At 46.1% G+C, this 9,987-nt stretch overlaps 1 long non-coding RNA gene across 1 annotated transcript in view; it reads left to right on the top strand.

The window, feature by feature from the left end:
- The first annotated feature begins 225 nt into the window (after positions 1-225).
- The window catches only part of LOC138569084 (uncharacterized), a 140,694-nt gene continuing 130,932 nt past the window's right edge, over positions 226-9,987 (top strand). Inside the window, exons 1-2 of the long non-coding RNA XR_011303114.1 lie at positions 226-435; positions 2,695-2,784. This is a non-coding gene — a long non-coding RNA (uncharacterized lncRNA). The remainder of the gene's footprint in view (positions 436-2,694; positions 2,785-9,987) is intronic.

Below are 9,987 nucleotides of genomic sequence, written 5' to 3'. Positions count from 1 at the left end.
CCAACAGAGAGGTGACTGGTGGTAAGGGTGTTGGAGCTCAAAGCACCGGCCCCCGCGCATAACACACCTTTCCAGCAGAACCTTCCAGATTGCCCATGTTTAGCATTGTGTTTAATGCTTCCTGTAGGACGCGCGCGCGCATTCTGGGTGCTTTCTTTGAGAGCAAGGCGCGCCGGCTGGAAGCGCGGGAAGTGCGTGCATTTTCGTTCTTCCAGTTGCCAGCAAGCTGCTAATCAGGCCCGCTCCCGCGGTGTTGATGCCGACGTGTGGAAGCAGCTGTCAGGCTGTCAGGTTTTCCTTTCCCCCCAAGCTGCCTTGACATTAATACATGCCAGAGTGACGTACATTTTATTCCACCAGAAAAACATGCCCTCCTTTCGCTTGTTAAGCTGCGTTTGCCGTTGCTAGACGCGTCGACGCGAGGATTCGGCAGAGGTAACACCAGGCAGATGGTCGCATTTCTTATTGTTTACGTCCATGTTACATTTTATGTGCGTTATTTACCTGCTGAGATATTTTGATCTGGATGAAGATGAAAACGCAGGGAGGTTTAGCTCGTTTATCCCACAGAAGACGGCCAAAGGGCAGCTTCATTTGGACCTGGAAAGTGGACAAACATGGGGCATTCAAAAATTGTAGGGGATAGAAGAGATTATTAAAGGAAAGGTTCACCCACGTATTTAATTAGACCAATCGTAATGACATTCGCCTCCAACCATATATCGCTGGGTTCATTTTTTCACTGACCATAACTTACATTTCGAACGATTAATATACCCGCAGTGGTGGCTGGTGATTTTTGTTAATTGGAGGGGCGTAAATATGTGGTACAACATGCAAGAGGAAAAGAGTATAGCAAGGGAGCCCTAATCAATCAAAAGGGATTCGCAGAGGTTCTCTTCTGAGAACATTTTTTCAATAATGGATTTAATAGCTGGAGAGAATATACATTCTGTGCCCACTGTTCAAGCCACATGAGGCTCTTCCCATAGTGGCGCCATTTTGTGTTCTTTTTTTATATGGAAAGGCTCCCACCTTTCTTCCACCCCCCAAAACCAACAAACCTCCTTCCCCATCCCTTACTCCTCCCAACTTACCTGCAGGACTGGAGCTTTGAGCTCTGGTCCCTGCACTCCTTCCGATCCGGGCCACCATAGACATGGAAAACAGACTTAGTCTCTTTTCGATATGGTGGCAGGCAACTTTATTCATTTTTTTTCTTACCTCGTAAGCAGCCAAACTCCAGAGGGTGGAAAAAAAAATGTGCACCCTGATGAACTGCGTGTTGAAAATGGCATTCATGGACCCGGCGGTGGGGGGGCAGACATGGCTGGCAACGGCCCACAGCGCGGGCCTACAAAGGCTCGGGCTGGTGGACAGTTACCGGCCATGTCATCCCTGCCGCTGGAGTGTGATAGCCATATTATACAGCATGCTATCTGAGAAAAAATTGGGTAAAAAGCCAGACAGTTTTCAATCGGTTTTGTAGGGTATTTCATGAAAAAATAATATAGATGCAAGTTACCACATCACACACAGGTGCACAGGAGCATTTCCCAATGTATTTTCATGATGAAGTGCACCACAATATATACCAGTATAAAAAACATGTTCACGCTGGCTGTGCCCATATATCTCCACGCGGGCTTAACATATATATGCCAGTATTCCCAAAATAAAAACATACTTATGTTTGCTTTGGGCATAATGCCAGTAATGATACACTAAGAAAACATTTCCAAGTTAGCTCTGCCGACATATGCCAGTAACCACAGGTAAGAGCATACTCCTGTTGGCTTTGCCATTAGAAATGCACTGGCACAATAAACATTTTTTTCAAACTGGCCACTCCAGTGGAGATAAAGTCCAGACCTGTAATAACACTTATCTTGTTTGCTTCATTATTGATGCCAGTAAACAAATGCCATGCCACAGTAAGATATTATAACCAGACTGGCTGCACCAAAATGCCAGTCTAGCCATGTAATAACGCTAATCATGCTTGCTTTATCATAGGTGCCCAGTAAGAAATGACAAGCAACAGTAAGAACTAGGTATACTGAATGCACCTAAATCCCAATCTAGCCACGTAATAACACTCATCATGCTTGCTTCATCATAAATAGATGCCCAGTAAAAAATGTCATGCCACAGTAAGAAATGGCTGCATCCAAATGTCAATCTAGCCATGTAATAACATGTATCATGCTTGCTGCATCAATGCTACAGTGGGGATGACAGGTGTTATTACGTGGCTAGACTGTCATTTTGGTGCAGCCAGTGTAGCCATTTCTTACTGTGGCATGACATTTTTTACAGACAACTTTTATTACGTGGCTAGACTTGCATTTTGATGTAACCAGTCTCACCCTTTCTTACTGTGGCATGACATATTTCACGGGTTATCTCTTGTCCTCCTTCGCCTCCCACCCAAATCAGCCTCACTGAGCTGGCACTAACCCAACACAGGCACACACTCATTTGCTTGCTCATTCAAACACACATGAATGCATCATTTACACAGACAGCATTCATTTAAAAAAGCATTCACACAGCATTCTCTCGCTCATTCAAACATATTCACATTCACAAGCTTTTCAGCTCTTTTCCGAATCAGCCACATACCACACCACTGTTGCCTGAGGTCATGGGAGCAGAGGGTGAGGGTCATCTGAACTTCTGCTTGTATTTCAGGTTTCAGGAGAAATCTACTGGGTGGTCGGAGGCAGCACAAGGAGTGTGGACGGAAACCCTACAGCAGACCATACCAGACGAAATAGGGAGGTACTGTTGTGCGCAGACCAAAAATGTCTCAATCAATACTAGATTACAACTTCTACATTTTTAATACCTGCATCAGATATACTACACAGCGGTGTCACTTCATAGCTTTTACCCAGTTGTATAGAATGCACGCAAGAGATGTGGTTATGTCCGAGCCACCTTCTTACACCTGGCCCGGGAATGTAATTGCAGCTTTTTGGTCCAAAGTCTTCCAGAAACTCAGTGAGATAATTGGTAAGCTGATTCAGACTCTCCAATAGTTGCTCTTCCAAGATACACAAGGGACATTCTGGGTTGTAAGAGTTGCTTGGGGGCTTTATTATTGGTGCTGGCCAAGCGTTGAGCTGTAAAGGTCTGGGGGAGGGGCTCACTGCCATCCGTAAAAGAGTGGATGCAGGATATTTTATATTGCCAGTACATGGAGGAGAAATACAGGAATTTAGAGACTGACTCTTCCCGACCCAGGGATATTTGGGCCCCTTATCAGAATTACTTAATAATAGACCGCCGTTGAGGACCTCTGGGCAGGAATCTTCTAATATCTTACCCAGTAAGATTCAGTGACTGAACTCAAATGGTCAGAGCCGAAGGGGTATGTTGTGAGGTTGGATGGGTGTCTTTTGTCTTGCAAATGATTATGATGGTTGGGGATAGGTCCTCTCTGTTCCCTCTTTGTTTTTTTCTCCTTAGCAACCTTTAAACTCTATGATTGTGGGGCAAATGTCCTATTTATGCAGTAATAATTACTGGATATGATGTTGTCCAGCCTGGAGAGGACCAGAGCTGTGGAGACATTGGGTCTCATTACGAGGTTGCGGATAACCCGCCGGTGCTACTGATGCATTACCAGCAACCTCACATTACCATTTCCGCCAGCTGACATCCCAGTGTAACCGGGATATCATAGGTGGCAGAGGTACTGTAAGTTCCCATTCCACCCATGGAGTCCCAAAGGACTTCAAGGGAATGGGAACACTGAAGCACTGGGCTTCAGGCCTGCCGGTTGTTCAGTGCCCCTCCAGGCAGACTCGGAGTGACCCGGTCCGGAAATAAAGGTGCCAGTGTTGTTACGGTGTTGTCACTGGCACCTTTATTTCCGGCCCGGGTCACTCTTAATGAGGCCCATTGAGTTTCTGGGGGAAGGTGAGGAAAGGGAGAATGCCTCGGAGGAGGTGCTGCTGAAAGTGGGCCTTCTCGGCAAGGCCCATGATGTGAGGAGAGAGATGAGTCGAAGATGACACCAAGGATTTTTGCCTCACAAGACGGTGAGGGGAGGGTGCCCATGGAGGGTGGCCAGAGAGAAGGAGGGAAGGAGGGAATGGGGTCCTAATAAGAAGGATCTCTGGCATTAAGGCAGAGATCATTAACAGTGCAGACAGACAGTCAGGAATGAGAGAGGAAGAGGACGAGGCAGAGGAGGGAAGCTTGAAGGAGAGTTGCATGTCATCTGCATAACACTGGAGGAGATCAAATGAGCTAGATAGGCCAGGTAGACGTTGAAATGCCAATGCAAGAGAATAGAGCCCTGAGGGACGCCACAGGTGGAGAGTGAGATGGAGGAGAGAAAATGGCCCAGTTGAACCTGGGAAGGTTGGTCAGAGAGGAAGGAGGTCAGCCAGTCCAGAGCCAGGTCCATGCTGCCAAGGGTATCAGAGTCAATTTATGAGGGTGGCATGATTGACCATATTAAAGGCAGGGGAAAGGTCAAGAAGGATAAGAACGTAAGGAGAGTTGGAACCGAGATTAGAGAGTAAGTCTTCACAAGTGTTTAGGACGGCAGTCTCTGTGCCTCTGGCAGCTCTGAAGCCAGACTGGTGGTCGTAGAGACAACCAACATATTCAGTATAATGGATAAGCTGTGAGATGGCCAGCTTCTCCAAGAGTTTGCCCAGGGAGGGGGTAATGGCGATAGGGTGGTAGTTAGCCGGACAAGAAGGATGGCAGAAGGCTTTCTGAGGAGAGGGTGCACAAGGGAGTGCTTGGGGAGCGACTGGAAGGATCCACTGGCAAAGGAGTGACTGCAGAAATCAGCCAATACTGGAGCAAGGGAACCCCTGTTTGGATGAGACGTTAATAGAGCAGACTTGTCTAGAAACCACATCAGGTGATATGGGAGAGAAAGAGGATAGTAGGAGGGAAGAGGTAAGGGGAGCCAAGGGAGGCCTGAGAGCTGGTGAGGGAGATGGGTGTGGTATAGAGTAGAGTGAGGACAGGATGTCCTGAATTTTAGTAATGAAGTGAGAGGCCAGAGAATTGCAAAGGGCCAGGTAAGGCAGAGGAGAAGTGGAGACTGGACGGCAGTAGGGTTGGAAAGTTCCTTGTACATTTTGAAAAGTTCAGCCGTGCTGTTAGTTGCCCCAAAGATGCAGGCTTTGAGCAGATGCAAAGTCTGTATTGCCTTTGAGGCAGGCAGCAGGCCAGTTTGTCAGAAGATGTGCTCGAAGCCTGCCACTTCCGCTCAGCTGCTTTGCAATTGCATTTTCAGAGAGGCTAGGTCAGAGTCATACCAGGAGTTGCGCTTGGAGGACATTTTAATGCAGATCCTCATGACAGGGGCAAGGATGTTCAGAGTGTTGGAGATGGAGAGTTGAAGGTTAGCAAAGGGTTGTGTCAGAGTGAGAGTCAGTGATAGGAGTAGGGGGGGTGAAGGTGGTGACAAAAGCAGCAACTGACACTTGGTTCATAGGTCGAATGACAGAGAAGGAGACTGGCAGTGCGGGCGGTGGCTTAGCCTGGGGAACTAGGAGGTCCAGGTAAGAGGACAACAAAGCATGATCAGACCAGGAGAGTGGGGTAATGAGAGGGTTGGAGATAGGGATGTCTGCAGAGGTGACAGCAACCAAGGTGTGTCCGACTGAGTGCATCGGACCAGAGGGACGAATGGAGAGGGAAAGAGAGTTACAGAGGTTGCAGAAGAGTCCAGAGGCCCCATCAGGGGAGTCAAGGCGAATTATGAAGTCTCTGAGGAGGAGAAGCTTGGAGGTGGAGGCCAGGAGGGAAGAGGTGAGGCCAGCCCACTCTTAGAGGAAGAGGGAGACCTGGCCAGGGGGTCTGTAGATGGTGGCCAAAGTCAGAGAGAGGACGGAAGAGACACCAGCTGGCAGACAAGGTATTCAAAGGAGGAGTAGGCCTGAGTGGGTATGATATTAACAGGGACCCACTAAGGGAAGATCAGGGCCACTCCACCCCTGCGCCTGTTAGGCCTGGGCTTAGAGAGGATCTTGTACTCCTCAGGGAGGAGAGTGTAAAAACCTGTGACAAAGCTGGAAGTGAACAACGTCTTGGTGAGAGCAAGGCTATCTAGGTTGAGGTCTTCAAGGAGGTGGCAAATGTCAGAGGAGATTTGACGGCAGAGCGAGAGCTGAGGGTAGCTAAGTGCAGCAGGTTGCCACTTTTGAAGGTATTCCAAGCAAGGGTACAGGAGTGTGGTACACCCATCGGAGATGGCAGAGCGGCCACAGGGGTGGCAGAAGGAGGTGTGGCAGGAGAAGGGAGGACGTTGATGAGAGACAGAAGACAACTATCAAGAAGGAGGAGGTTGGGCTGAGAGCCCTGGTCCTGGACCGTGCCATTTAGGTAGACATTAATGATGGCTCTAGAGGACAGGAAGGATGCCAAGAGTACTTCCCAATGGGTGCCACCATTAATGGGAGAGGAAGAGAAAGGGGAGATTTTAGAAAAATCTCCTATGGACCTTACCCGAGTTTTCGTCCATTAAACACACGCGAAAACAGGCAGTAGGGCGCCGCCATTTTGTGATAATCCTATCACTTGCTGCATCGCCTTGGCTGACCTGCTTTTGTGGCACTAAATCATATTCACCGCCCCTGAGCCTGACATTATCAAAACATTCATATTCCCCGCCTCTCTCCGTGACGTTACTGTGCTGCGTAGGCAAACGCGCCCAGTCGTCTTCTACGCGACTTCACAGAGAACCCGGAAACCAACACAGATCAACTCACAACACAGCGCGCCACAATTCGGAATATGAAACTGTACTTTCAAATCAAACAGCAACATGGTAAATTTGGTAAAGTACATGTATTTAACATTAAATGTTTATAGAATAAACTCGCTTGGCGCGTTCTGAGGCCCCCAATTTTGTCCTCGTTGTCCGCGAGCTTTGCAGCCCTAGAGAACCATAACTATGGAGACATTGACTTTTTGGGGGAAGGTCAGGGAAAGTATAACGTACCCGAGGAGTTGAATTGAAAGTGAGATTTATTGTTTGTTTGTTTTATTATTTGCAATACGCAAGCCTCCCCTCGGTTAACAGTGCGCAGCATTTACATGAGATTGTGAAATTAGTTACAGCAACAAAAATATATACATACACATATTGACAAGGTCAGCGATATGAGGTGAATAGAGAGAGAAGTCAAAGATGGCACCCAGGCTGTGCGCCACCCAGGATGGTGAAGGGAGGGGTTAGGGTTAGCATACTTTGTATGTACACTGTACAATAACATTTATTTACAAAAAGACATTCATATTACAATTATTTAAACCAGGATTTGTACTTCACAACCAGCTCTGCTTTGGGCCGACATGGCAGAGTGGCAATGTTTGGTGGCAATGCATCAGTGCTATGCACAGAAACATTCAAAATTCCATATCTGTGCTTCTCGAGTACAGCAAGAATAAGGCTTTTTACAAACTCCATTTCCTCATAGAGTGATTTGATCACCCATTGCTTACTTCTTTTAGAAAACACCTTAGTGTAGCGAGGCATCCTTACATTACCCGTAGTCCTAGATTGTTCACAGCAGAGATTCTCGTTATGGGCCAAGACCGCACGTAGAGTCCTATGTTTCATGCCCTGTATGCTGAAATGCAAGCGCTTTGGCCTGTACTTTAGGCACACATTGTGGAACACCTCAAACCTCCTGTCTGACAGAATTCTGTCAGTCCCCTCAAATCTCTTGATAGAGTTTTATCGAAAACAATCTTCTCAATGGCTTTGTGTGTCGGTGGAAGATGGAATCAACCACTTCTTCTTCCTTGCCTCCTCTGGGGACAAAGGGCCATGTTCACATTGGTGGAAATGTAGGTTTTCTGACCAGCGGTGAACGTTGTTACAGTGGTGCATCAGCGGCCGCCATTTTTCAAGTAGTATTTCCACTGACCCTTCACAAGTTTTGGAGCTCCACCAAAGATGGTTGCTGATAGACTGGGACCACTGTGAAATACTTTCCAAACCTTTTTTTTTTTCCCTGAAGCCGAGATTTTCTTATTGATTGATTTAGCAAGATGCCATACATCAAATTGATGTTTAATATGTGGGAACTGCTCTCTCATTGTCTTGGCAATTGAAACGTGTCTGTCCGTGGCTATGAGGTCGATGTGCATTCCCCTCGATTGTAGATATCCCACTGATTTTATAAATTCTAGTTTCTCCATGGCCACTGAGGATGTACATTGTGTTACCTGCACGACCACCAAACTCACAATTTTCTTACTATCCATGTCCTGAAAGTGGTAGGTGCAGTACTTGGCAGAAAATCCAGGGCTGTCGCACTGTCCATTGCCGGCTAGCCTGAATCGTTTCCCTTCGAATGTACTTGCTAGAGACAATTGTTCAATTTTCCAAGCATCACTAATGGCCGGAAACAGATAATCATGTTGGTATTTGTAGTACTGCGTTTTAGAAATGAAATGAAGTCCCACAAACTGAAAGAAAGACTCTAACTTTCTAAAACTGGAGCCACTAAAAAGTGATGCAGCTGCACACAGTAGATTGCCTGCTGGCAGTTTCCCCAGCATCGGTTGTGCAGACCATGAGAACGTATGATTTAATCTACAGGCGGCATGTATTTTGACGTTACTGCATTGTTTTTGATGAGTCACATGAATCAATGGCTTCCCACATACTTTCCCTCTGACGGAATGCCCACATTTCAGCATACTTATAATATCCATCAAACAACTGTCGAATACTATGTATTTGCCCTCTTTCATTGGACTGTCATCCGGCATCACACTTGTTTCAGACTGCATCGTTGCGGACATATCAGCAGAATTGAAAGAAATATCGCCGATATCAGGTTCTGATGTGTCGGTGAATGCTGCTGTCATTTCAACATCTGTTACTTCAACATTGATGGGAGAACACAACATTGTCGACAGCTTTTTGGGTGGCATTTTTTTGGCAGGTGTAGATTGTGTGAATTGATCTGCGACTACTTCAGAGCTATCTTCAATACATTCAGTATCATCTTCTTGTGGTGTTGCAGTCGCACTGTAGCAATGGTCCATTACAACTTTACTGGATTCCCCGGACACATTCAATTCATGTTCTGGCCATTGGACATGAGCATCTCTAGTCTCAACACGCGGCGTCTGAATTAATAGTTCCTCCATAGTGTAAATGGTCTGGCAAGCAACATCTCTCATTCGCTTCACTGTCTGTGTATGTATAGTTCGTACACCCACGGGTAACTAGAGGACAGATTGGAAAAGGGATGTTCAGTTTAAACACAAGATAAAGTATAGTACAATTGACTGGAAAAAAACATAAAATAGTCCCCAGCACAAAAAAATGTCTAAAGTTATGAACTGATTGTAACTAACCTTATTTTTGTTTCTTTTATTTGCAACTTTCTTGACTCGACCTTCAACATCTGCACGCTGTAGCTCCGATTCGTCTCTGCATCTCTTCCCTATCTCTTGCGGTACAACGACTATATTTTCTGTGTCCTCATAGACAGCACGGAATGAGGCTCCATCGACTCCCTGAAACATAGTACTTTCGTTACTATGTATCACAATATTGATAACATAAAACACACATGAGGACGAACACACAGGTACATCTCAATAGCTCAACACAAATTAAACATTGTGTAGAACAATCAAACGACAAGTATTCGAGCTCTGTCAGTATCCATACCTCTGGCTCTGCATGGACTGCCATGAATGATTGTATTGGAGAGGAGGCATCAGCAACTCCCTGAAACACAGTACTTGCGTTAGTATGGTTTTCAATATTGTAAACATGACACACACTTGGGGTCGACGGCACAGGTACATATAAAGAGATAACCACAAATGATGCATTGTCTAAAAGAATCAAGGAATATTTAAATATGATCAGATTTAATCGACTTATTTCTCCGATTTCTTTACATCTGCATCATCTAAATGGGATCTTGTGATTGTAGTGGAAGCTCCATCATCTCCCTGAAACACAGTACTTGCGTTAAT

This window comes from Ambystoma mexicanum, chromosome 2q (genome assembly GCF_040938575.1).
Source record: "Ambystoma mexicanum isolate Mex_15411 chromosome 2q, UKY_AmexF1_1, whole genome shotgun sequence".
Taxonomy (NCBI): domain Eukaryota; kingdom Metazoa; phylum Chordata; class Amphibia; order Caudata; family Ambystomatidae; genus Ambystoma; species Ambystoma mexicanum.
Note: the sequence above shows the minus strand (reverse complement) of the source record. Positions and strands in the feature narration are given on the sequence as shown.